Raw genomic sequence first — 12,407 nt, forward strand, 5'->3', positions numbered from 1 at the left:
GGGGGGCACCTACATGTGGGTACAGTGGGTTTGAGGGGGTTGGACGACTAAGCATTAAGCAGCACAATTGTAACAGGTGGGGGGGGGATGGGCCTGGGTCCACCTGCCTAAACTCCACTGCACCCCCTAACAACTGCTCCAGGGACCTGCATACTGCTGCCAGGGAGGTGGGTATGACATTTGAGGGTGAAAATAAAAAGTTGTGAAACATCATTTTTTGTGGTGGGAGGGGGTTAGTGACCACTGGGGGAGTCAGGGGAGGTCATCCCCGATTCCCTCTGGGGGTAATCTGGTCATTTAGGACACTTTTGGGGCCTTATTCGTGAAAAAACAGGGTCCAGGAAAAGTGCCCTAAATTCTAGCTACAAACGCATACTTTTTTTCCATTATCGGCGAAAGGCACCCATCTCTCCTCGGCCGATAACCACGCCCCAGTTCCACCTTCGCCACGCCCCCGTCAACTTTGTACACTTCCGCGATGGAGTGCAGTTGAAAACGTCCAAAATCGGCTTTCCATTATACCGATTTATTCGTTTTTGTGAGATAAACGTCCATCTCCCGATTTGGGTCGAAATCTAGGCATTTTTCTCTTTCAATTATAAGGTGATTAGGCATGTTCTGTAAACCGCGCTGTTTACAGAATATGCCTAAATCCATCCACGTGACTATAATTTAGGCATAGCCATTTTACACCAATGAAAACCTGGTATAAATTCCCATGCCTAATTTTAGGTGTGGAGCAGGTTATTCTATAAACACTGCATGCAAATTTTTGGAATGCCCATGACCTGCCCATGCTCCTCCCACAGCCATGCCTCCTTCTATGAACCACATGGTAAACTTTACGCAGACTACGTTATAGAATATGCTTAGCAAGTAGTGCACATAAATTCTAATTATTGCCAATTAGTGCTATAATTGCTTCTTAGCATTCAATTATCTGTGCTGATTGGTTTGTTATCAATCAAGTTACACTCGCAAATCAGAAAATTCCCAGATTTGGGAGCGCAACTCTAGTTGCACTACATAGAATTTGAGGGTAAGCTCATAAATCTAGACAAATAAATGACAAGCCTAAGTTAAGTTCATAAGCATAACTTCAGCTCCTAATTAAGATGAATTTTCAGCTGAATGAAGGCTCTTAGGTTTAGCTAAAATAGGTCATAAATTTAGTAGCCTAACTTAGAAGCAGAAATTTAAGGGCTCAGCCTTTTTTTTTTTAATATTGAGTCCTTGCTACTAGTGTATAAATATCAGTCCAGCAGTTGTATTGTTGCATGCACTTGCCATGCAGATGCTATACTGTGTTAACTAATAATGTGTTCGTATACATTGCATGTAATTTGTTTACCAAAAGAACATACCTTTGCCCCTTCTTTGCCTGCTGCACCTGGGAGGCCTTGTTCACCAGGGGGGCCAGGAGGACCAGGGTGACCTCTTTCACCAATTGGACCAGTTTCACCAGTAGGACCCTGAATATAAATGTAAATATATATTTATCCCAGTGCAATAGCTTGAAAATGGCAGATTATTTTATTTTGCTCCAGAAATAAATGTATCTTCTGATATTCACATATTCAACCTATCAGATCTGCCATCTCTGCATCTCATCCATCCCTCTTCAACTCCTTTCCCTCATTTCATGCTCTCAGCTTCAAACTTCAGTACCCCCCCCCCCCCCACTTTTCTTACTCTATTTACCCCCAATCTATCTCTTATCATCTTTCCAAATTCATCTCTCAATTCCGCTTCTGTTTCTTCTCTGTTTTGGTTCACCTTCTCACCATTTCCTTCACTTTTCTTGTGAAATTGTGACACTGAGAATTTCCATCGGGAGATTTGTTTCTTAGCAACCATGTTTGATAGAAGGGCAGTAAAGGTCGATTGTTATTCCCTCTGTGAAATCGCCACATCCTAACCCCCTATACAGCGATTAGGATTTCCAACTGACATACAATGTTAAACTGAGCAGATGCTGAAATAAGTAAAAATTGGCAATATAAAAATCGGGTTTGAATATCTTCCTCTCAAGGCTAACCAACTGTTTAAAGAACTTATAGCTAACAGGCAACAGGACTTCAGGGACTGGGATGAAATGCAGCGTGAAACACTTTCCCAGTGTTTCTAATTCTCCAACCTCTTCTGCAGGGACACAGTGAATCACAAACATGCTGCTATGCTCTCTGATCCTTGGCTCCTCCTGTGTTCTCCCCTTCCATAAGTAGTCTACTTAATGGGGACAAGGAAAGGAATAAACACTTGCAGCAGCTGCTCTTCTCTGCTTCTGGAATGGAACTCTAGACTCTACCCTACCAATGGAGAGGTGGAAGAAGAGGAGGAAGAGGAGGAGGAGGAGGAGGACGTAGCTATCCCCTAACACAACTCAGGTGAGCTATGAGTGATTTGTGGAAAAAAAAGAGGACATGAATGCCAAAAGGGGAGTGATGGAATAAGAGTAAGATGAGGGGGTATATCCTGGGAGAGTGACATGATGAGGAGGTGGTGAATGCAGAGTAGGAGATGAATAGGGGTGGGGTGGGGTGAATGTGAGGGACGGCGAGTCAAGAGGAGAGATCAAATGCTATAAAAGTGTTGGGGGGAGGGGAGATGGTTAAAATAATGGAGGCCAATATAATAACTTTTTTTGAGATTTTCAACAGGTTAATGATCTTGTTTGTATACAATTTTGCTAACCAAGCAAGTGAACTGGGCAACAAATTTTATACACATTTTTGCCACTGGAAAAGGCCCAGAAAAAGACAGCACTTCTTCAGGAGTAATTATCTTCTTTGCAAAGAAACTATTGGGCTTATTTTCGAAAGAGAAGGGTGCCCATCTTCCGACACAAAATTGGGAGATGGGCGTCCTTCTCTCAGGGTTGCCCAAATCGGCATAATTGAAAATCGATTTTGGGTGTCCTCAACTGCTTTTGTCGCGGGGACGATCAAAGTTCACGGGGGGCGTGTCGGAAGCGTAGCGAAGGCTGGACCGGGGCATACTTAAGAGATGGGCATCCTCAGTCGATAATGGAAAAAAGAAGGGCGTCCCTGATGAGCACTTGGCCGACTTTACTTGGTCCATTTTTTTCTTAAGACCAAGCCATGAAAAGGTGCCCAAACTGACCAGATGACCAATGGAGGGAATTGGGGATGAGCTCCCCTTACTCCCCCAGTTGTCACCAACCCCCTCCCACACTAAAAAAATAAACTTAAAAAAATATTTTTGCCAGCCTTTATGCCAGCCTCAAATGTCATACCCAGCTCCATGACAGCAGTATGCAGGTCCCTGGAGCAGTTTTAGTGGGTGCAGTGCACTTCAGGCAGGCGGACCCAGGCCTATCCCCCCCTACCTGTTACACTTGTGGTGGAAAATGTAAGCCCTTCAAAACCCACAACAAACCCACTGTACCCACATGTAGGTGCCCCCTTTACCCCTTAGGGCTATGGTAGTGTTGTACAGTTCTGGGGAGTGGGTTTTTGTGGGGGTTTGGGGTCTCAGCACACAAGGTAAGGGAGCTATACACCTGGGAGCAATTTCTGAAGTCCACTGCAGTGCCCCCTAGGGTGCCCGGTTGGTGTCCTGGCAAGTGAGGGGGACCAGTGCACTACAAATGCTGGCTCCTCCCACGACCAAATGGCTTGGATTTGGTTGTTTCTGAGATTGGCGTCCTCGGTTTCCATTATCGCTGAAAACTGAGGACGACTATCTCTAAGGACGACCATCTCTAAGGTCGACCTAAATGTTGAGATTTGGGTGTCCCCGACTGTATTATCGAAACACCCATCTTGTTTCGATAATACGGGTTTCCCCGCCCCTTCACGGAGCCATCCTGCAAGGATGGCCCCATGAAACTTGGGCACCCCGTTCGATTATGCCCCTCTATGTGATGACATTTTTATGTATGAATGTTAACAACATTTAAAATTAATGAGCTGCTTTGCATATGTCTTTATCACAACAGCTCATTCATTTTTAATCCAAATAAACGTTTGCACATCAAGGACTATATGCCCAGGTTTATGACTGTGAAGGAGAAATTTGTAAAAACTTGCTCAATGTTTTGCTTAGTAAGTGCGAGAGGCCTGTATTAGGGATTTCTGTGCATTTTAGCATGTGAAGCCATATTTGAAGCAATTTCTATATCAGACCCAAAAAGAAAAGGGTGTTCGGTGAAAAGGGCAGGAGTAGAAGTTTCACATGAAAAATCTTTGGCCCCCTCAGCACTGGCAATCCTAACAATCACACCCCATTATCACTGTTATGCACACTTGCATAACATCACATACTGTCATGGCTTCATTTGTTTTAATATGACTACTCATGGAAATAGCAGAAGCAGAGAAGAGCAGTTGCCCTGAGTGTTTATTCCTTTCCATGTCCCCATTAAACAGACTACCCATGGAAGGGGAAAAAAGCAGGAGGAAACAAGGATCAGAGAGCACAGTAGCATGTCCTTGCTCCACTATGTCCCTGCAGAGGAGGCTGAAGAATTAGTAGTACTGGTAAATGTTGTATAGGTATAAAGTTTTATAGTTTGGCTATACATCTTTGCATGCGAAGGTGCCAGTTTGGATGGTTTACTGACATAATCAGGGAGTCATAGAAGCTAGCACTCTAGCTTAAACATTAATCTACTGACACTGGCTAAAATTGACGTAGAGACCCATTGTTTATGCTTTGTGTACACATCTTGACATATACACAAAAGAGAAGTTGAATATAATCTGTTTTAAAAAGAAAAGAAGATTACATCTGAAAAATTCAATCCTACTTTGACACACTTATGTTATTATTTCCACACCACGGGAAATGACACTTTAATACAGTAGGTGCATGATGGGATAACAGAGTTCATGGAGATAATGGAAAAACTATGTAATATTCACACTCTAAAAAGTGTTCATAAACCAGAAAACTGACACATAACACATTCATTTATTTGATAATGTTGCTTATTAGCAGAACCACAGGACAGTCAAGAGTAGTTTAGATACAGTATGCTATGTTTAAATCATTTTTATTGATTCCAAAAGGACAACCAAGAACACAGGTACAACAAAAAGCAGAGATCAACAATACAGTGTAAACGCCATCCCCTTACCACCCCTCTACATCCCACCAACCCCCATCCCCCCATCTTCTCTGTTGTCTCTAATGCTCCTATAGTGATGCTTTAACAGTAAGTTGCCAAGAAATGCTAAGTCGCACAATCAAGTGTTAATAAACAAATCAAGGAAAGTTTGAAATTCTACTACACGCCACCATCCCTAAAGTAATCTAAAACAAATTCTCCCCGTGGTGAATCCACATCCAAAATATCATAGCATTCCATGGTAAGCAATTGCATCATTTGTATTCCCCATAATGCCAGTGAAGGAGAATCTGCCATAATCCATACCAGTAAAATACTTTTCTGCACCATCAGTACAGCTCTCGTCAAAAATGATTGCAGTCCCCTCGGGGTAGGGCAATTTATATGATACTGACCAAACAACACAGGTATTTATACCCTACGCCGCCACTGTAGATGAATAAAATCCAGCACATTCATCCAGAATTCCATCACGGGGGGGGGGGGGGGGGGGGGGATAACCAAAACATGTGGCCCAAGGTAGCCTTGTTAGCCTTGCACTTCAGGTAACAACCATGAGGTTACAAAGAAGCTTTGGAAGCTCGGTGTGATGAAACATAAAGGCACAATAAAAAGTTGTATTCTAATTCCCACAAGGTAACATTATGGGTAAATTTCCTTCCACCAAGCAAGCATTGGTACAGTATGCTATATAACCTTAATGTCTACAAGACTACAGAATATATTTTTTAGACCCTAAACCATTTTAAAGGTTCCAACATGTACTTTCCTATATTTCTTCATGAAAAAAAACAGGCTCTGGGCTAGATTGATGGGGAGCCAAAAGTATCATGGTGCAAGCCATCCTGGCAACCTGTTTTTCACTTCATCCATAGTTTTTCTTTTCACCTAAGCAGTCAGCAAGAAATTCAAGGCAAAGAGGTTTTGATGAACACCAAAAATGAACACTACACCAAATTATGGTAAAAAAATACAGAAAATATAAACATTATTATGCGTGTCAGGTCGCTTCACTAAAATCTTTGTTGTGGTTCTTCAACAGAGCTCTTCAACATTACCCCTGGCCATCTTCTTCTTCTTTGGAGTTGGATAAAGGATTTGGATACCAGGGTAGGAGAAGGGATAGAGGTATATAAACAAATAGGAATAAAAGCGGGGTGAGCAGATGATGCATTTTCTTTCCCTTTCCTCTAAGCAACCAAACACCTTTCCTTGGCAAAGTTCTAGTCCTCTGTGTAATCCCCTGGACTATTGGAAAAGAGGGTAATAATAAAAACAAAACTGGATAGATTCCCCAGGGGATTACTAGAGGGAGAATTAACTCCTCCAAATTCAAGATTAAACGAGCAACTACGTGATATTATATACTTGATCATGGTCTTTCTTTGGTGTTTCTGGGACAGAGACCGTAGAAATCCACTTGGCTCTGCCCTTATGTTCCAACTACTGGAGTTGCTGTCAAAGCCCACTCTATCCTATCCGAATTTGTCTTGTCATTAGCGGGACACAGACTGTAAAAGTCTGCCTGATACTGTCCTCACGTTTTAAATTACTGGAGTTTCTGTCAAAGCTCTCTCTAGTTTATCCTACAACCAAATAGCTATATGCAGGACTCAGACCGTACAAGCCAGACCAGCACTGGACTTAGTTGATATGGTCAGAGTTGCCATCTAAATACCACTTGACATGCAAATACATATTGTCAGCAGGTCACCCTTCTGCTCTTTGGCCCAGGTTGACCCTGCTTAGCAGACATGCTTCACTGCTGATCTTTCTCCCTTGCAGCACCAGTTGATTTCAATTCCTCACCCTTCTGCCACCGCTTCCTCACAGGACTGCTTCTTTTAGTTTGCCGTTCAATAATGACCCCCAACAAACAGACAGAAACTCCAACAGTCTTATAATAAAGGGATTCACTTTTATTCACAGCCGTTCAATTGTAGTGAATTCAGCAACACAGCACAACAATCTCAATTTGCAGTCTTTGACAAGTTCATGTTCACAATGCCAAACAGAGATTTCCTGTTAATTCCCTGAGTATAGTTCAATGACCTTTACCCTCTCTCTTTTACTCTGTTAGTTGCTAGGTATCAAGTTCCATAGCAGCTCCTTGCAAGACACACAATATTTATTTATTTATTGCATTTGTATCCCACATTTTCCCACCTTTTGCAGGCTCAATGAGGCTTACAATACATCGTGGTAAGTGGAAATACAGTTAGAAAATATACAATTACTGGTACAGAAGGATCTTGGGTAACATTATAATAAGAGACATGATAGTATAACAAGCAGATATAGTAAGACAGTTCTGAATATATGGAGGAGTTATATATGTTCATATTTGCTACTCTTTGTGGTACGCCTTGTTAAAGAGATGGGTCTTCAATAGTTTGCGGAAGTTAGTTAGTTCGTAGATCGTTTTTAGGTTGCACGGTAATGCATTCCATAGCTGTGTGCTCAGGTAGGTAAAGCTAGACGCATGCATTAGTTTGTATTTTAGGCCTTTGCAGTTGGGGACGTGCAGATTAAGGAATGTGTGGGATGATCTTTTAGCATTCCTGGGTGGTAGGTCTATCGAGTCTGACATGTAGGCTGGTGCATCTCCGTGAATGATTTTGTGAACTAGAGTGCATATTTTGAACGTGATGCGTTCTTTCAGTGGGAGCCAGTGTAACTTTTCTCATAGGGGTTTAGCACTTTCATATTTTGTTTTACCGAATATGAGTCTTGCTGCAGTGTTCTGGGCTGTCTGAAGTTTCTTGATTATTTGCTCTTTGCAGCTGGCATAGAGTGCATTGCGATAGTCTAGATGGCTGAGCACCATTGATTGTACAAGGTTATGGAAAACGGTTCTTGGGAAGAAAGGTCTTACTCTTTTTAATTTCCACATTGAATGGAACATCTTCTTGGTTGTATTTTTCGCGTGACTTTCCAGTGTTAGGTGTCGATCGATGGTAACTCCAAGAATTTTTAGGATGTTTGAAATTGGCAGGTTCAGATTTGGTGTATTGATGGTAGTGGATTTGTTTGTGTTATGTTGTGAAGTGAGTATTAGGCATTGGGTTTTTTCTGCGTTAAGTTTTAGCTTAAATGCATCCGCCCATGAGTGCATGATATGAAGACTTTGGTTGATTTCAATGGTGATTTCCTTTAGATCTTGTTTAAATGGGATGTAGATCGTTACGTCATCTGCTTATATATATGGGTTGAGGTTTTGGTTTGATATATCCCCTATTAGGATTAAGGGTTGATAATAGTTTGGCCAAGGGTATCATCATTAAGTTGAATAGAGTCGGCGGCGAGAGGGGGGATCCCTGTGGAACTCCACATTCAGGTATCCATGAGGCTGAAGTAGTCGAGTTAGATGTCACTTGGTATGATTGTGTGGTTAGGAATCCCTTGAACCAGTTGAGAACATTACCTCCAATTCCAAAGTACTCAAGGATGTGTAATAGTATTCCATGATCAACCATTTCAAAGGCGCTTGACATGTCAAATTGTAGGAGTAATATGTTCTTTCCAGTTGCAATCATTTGTTTGAATTTAGTCATGAGTGCAACTAGTACTGTTTCAGTACTGTGGTTAGACCTAAATCCTGACTGGGAGTTGTGGAGTATTGAGAATTTGTTTAGGTAATCTGTAAATTGTTTGGTTACCATTCCTTCCGTAAGTTTGATTATTAAGGGAATGGATGCTACTGGCCTGTAGTTGGTTATTTCACTGGCACTTTTCTTTGTGTCTTTGGGTATGGGGGTGAGTACTATGTTTCCTTTCTCCTTCGGAAAGAGTCCATTTTGTAGCATGTAATTTAAGTGTTTCATTATGTCTGTTATAAATTGTTGAGGAGCAGACGTCATAAGGTTGTTTGGACATATGTCTAGTTTACAGTTAGATTTAGCAATCTTTTGAGCGTTTGAGAAATGGCATCCTCTGATAATGTCTCGAAGTTGGTCCATGTTCTGTCTGCTGGGTATACGCCAGGGTCTGGGTCTAAACAGTCGAGGAGTTCTGCATAGTCGATGGTACTGACAGGTATCTTAAGTCGCAATTGTACGATTTCTCGTTGAAATATCTTGCGAGATTGTCTGCTCCCGGTGTGTCTTTATTGTTGGTTGGACTGTGGTATCTAGTAGTTTGTTCACAAGTTGGAAGAGTTTATGTGTGTCTTTGTAATTTGGTCCAATTTCAGTTTTGTAATATAATTTAACTTCTCATACCCTTAGCCTTCTTAAGCACTTGCTGCCACAGGTTTCTTCCCAGCTATATCAATCCTGTCCTCCCCTTTCCAGACAGTTGAGGCAATACCTTAGCCAGGAAGCTCTTCACCTTAACACCAGCAGTCTGTGCACATGCTGCCACCTCCATTCTCTCTCATTCTCCTCCTTTTTATCCGATTCCATCTCCTCTACTTCCTCCCAGGGTTCCCTCAGCTGCTCTTCATCACCCTGATCAGAGACCATCTCCCAATCTGCTCCTCCCCTCTTGTGTTGGGTCAGGTGCATTGTGGGAATCATGGTTCCTAGGCTCGTCTTTCTTCTAATTGGTCTCTTGACCACCAGAGGGCGCATTCCCCGTCTATAAGGGATCTGCGCATGTCTTGTACCCTCCCCGGGGCTGCTCTCGCTTTCCCTGAGACCGTCCTCTCAGTAACCCCTTACAATATGCAACCCTTTAAGTTTTGTTTTTTCTAAATACCATTCATTTTCTAAATAGAGATCCTCTGTGTTCATCTCACGCCTTTTAAAATTCCACCACAGTTTCTTTCTCCACCACCTCATTCCAGGCATCAACCACCCTCTCCGTGAAAAAGAATTTCTGAAATTACTCCTTAGTCTACCACCCCACAACCTCAATTCATGTCCTCTAGTTTTACCATTTTCCCTTCTCTGGAAAATATTTGTTTCTATATTAATACCTTTCAAGTTAATCATCTGTATCATACCTCCCCTGTCCCTCCTTTCCTCTAGGTATACATATTCAGGTCTTCCAGTCTATTCTCATATGTCTAAGTTACAGAAGTACGCTGGGGATACACCTGCATTCTTTTCTGCTATGCCTAAGTCTATATCTCTCTTGCAGTTAAGTGTTAAGGCACTTATGGTTCTATTATAGAATAGCATGTTGTGTATGTGCCAATTTTCTCATACCCAGTTATAGAATTGCACTGATTGGACTAGATTCTATATTGTGCCTAAAAATTGGGCACCAAAATGAAATTTGCCTAAGTGCATTCTATAAAGTATGCCTTAATTTAGGCATATTTTATCGAATAAGCCTAAATTTCCATGCGATATATAGAATACACTGAGCAGCCATGACAGCACCTAACTCTAAGCGCAGCCATTTATTCCAAGTAAAATTTGGTGTAAATACTGATGCCTAAGATAGGTGCAGAGCAGATGTATTCTATAACCCTGTATGTAGTTTAACACCCATGACCTGCCCATTCTACACCTATAGCCATGCCCCCTTATCAGCAGCATGCATTAAAATTTACGCACACCACTTTGCAAAATACGCTTAGCAGGTAGTGTGTGTAAATTCAAATTAATGCCAATCAGTGCTGATAATTGCTTGTTAACATCCAATTATCAGCACTGATTAACTTGTTAACTAATTAAGTTATCTGCATTGTTATGAAATACACTTTGATTTCCACACAGAAATCTCGGCGTGATACATAGAATCCAGGGGATAATGTGGAACAGTATGCGTAATGACAAGAATATATGTACTTTTATGTGACACAGGTGTTGGCATATGTGGGGTCAAATTTTGGGCAGAATGTAGGCAGAGACGCGATTCACACACATGGGGGAAAATTCAATTAATGTTGGGATGATCCCATTAAGCTAGTATTCATAAAGGGTGCTCTGCAAATGTCTTGTCCACAATGTCAGTGAGCCCTTAGGTCCCGTAAGGCCCCAAAGGACCTCAAAGGACAGCCGAGCAACCCGAATCTTCACCCGCGGCGACCGCCGTTCACCAGGGGTTGAGCCCCCAGCTGCAGGCGGTCAGCAGGACTGCTGGAACTGCGGGGTTGACGGACTGACCTGGCTGGAGTCGGGAGGTGTGGGCCCTAGCCAGCAGCAGTCAGGTTCAAAGCAAGTCTCTGGGCCGGTGGCTAGCAATCAGTAGTCAGGTTCAAAGCAAGTCTCTGGACAGGTGGCTAGCAATCAGTAGTCAGGTTCAAAGCAAGTCTCTGGACAGGCGGCTAGCAAACAGTAGTCAGGTTCAAGGCAAATCTCTGGGCAGGCGGCTAGCAATCAGTAGTCAGGTTCAAAGCAAGTCTCTGGACAGGCGGCTAGCAAACAGTAGTCAGGTTCAAAGCAAGTCTCTGGAAAGGCGGCTAGCAAACAGTAGTCAGGTTCAAAGCAAGTCTCTGGGCAGAACCAGGAAGTAACAACCGGAACAACGGAGCGGGCTTCGGGAACAGAACCTGAAGCAAAGTATCTGCTTAGATTCCATCTTTAAATATCGAGCCCCATTAGCCGCCCCACCTCAAGGGAGAAAACCACCAATCCGGCCCCGGGAATCGGCAGAGCCCTTCGGATTGGCTCTGCCCGATCCCCCAGGCGGAGCCACTGCCTCGGCCCTCCAATCTGGCGCTTTGTAGGCGGAGCTCCAGGTCCCCCGGCTCTGGAGGGAGGGAGACACCGACCCTAGCATACTAGCGCTGCCATCTTGGGCGGCGTGAACCTCGCCTCCACACCCGGTGACAAAGAGACCGGTGGTCACCATCGCCATCCGCCGGTCTCGGCCCGACCCGCCATCTCCGCGGCAGCGCCCACCCTCACGCTGGAGCCTCCGGGCAGCCATCCCGCGCCGCGGAGGATGCTGGCTCCTGCCCCCCCGCAGCGGAAGAGCAGGTAGGAGCGCGGGACGCGACAGCAAACCCGATCTTTACAGAATATTAGATTAGTGCATTTCTGGGGAATTTCTATAAATGATGCCCAAATTTGAGCATTAAGCAAAACTCACACTCACCGGTATTCTATAAACAGTGCTCCAAGTTGGGTGCCATTTATAGAATGTGTGTACCTCCAGGATCTGCACCCAACTTTTAGGCGTGAGCATTTACTGAAAGCTGGCGTAAATTCTAGCGCATAACCTAGGCATGGACCCAAATTCCATAATGCCATGTGCATTTCTACTGAATGCCCCTGACTCGCTTATGCCCCTCCCTTGGTCACGCCCCCCTTTCAGTTGCACGCTAAAGGATTTAGCGTGCATCTTTACAGAATACTGCATAGCAAGATGCACATGTAAATCCACATTTTTGCTAATTAATGCTAATAATTGATTGTTAGGG

At 43.3% G+C, this 12,407-nt stretch overlaps 1 long non-coding RNA gene across 1 annotated transcript in view; it reads right to left on the reverse strand.

Annotated features, from left to right (window-relative positions):
- Nucleotides 1-1,369: 1,369 nt before the first annotated feature.
- The window catches only part of LOC115459393, a 36,420-nt gene continuing 25,382 nt past the window's right edge, over nt 1,370-12,407 (reverse strand). Inside the window, exon 3 of the long non-coding RNA XR_003940262.1 lies at nt 1,370-1,472. This is a non-coding gene — a long non-coding RNA (uncharacterized LOC115459393). The remainder of the gene's footprint in view (nt 1,473-12,407) is intronic.

Source organism: Microcaecilia unicolor, unplaced genomic scaffold (assembly GCF_901765095.1).
Source record: "Microcaecilia unicolor unplaced genomic scaffold, aMicUni1.1, whole genome shotgun sequence".
NCBI lineage: Eukaryota > Metazoa > Chordata > Amphibia > Gymnophiona > Siphonopidae > Microcaecilia > Microcaecilia unicolor.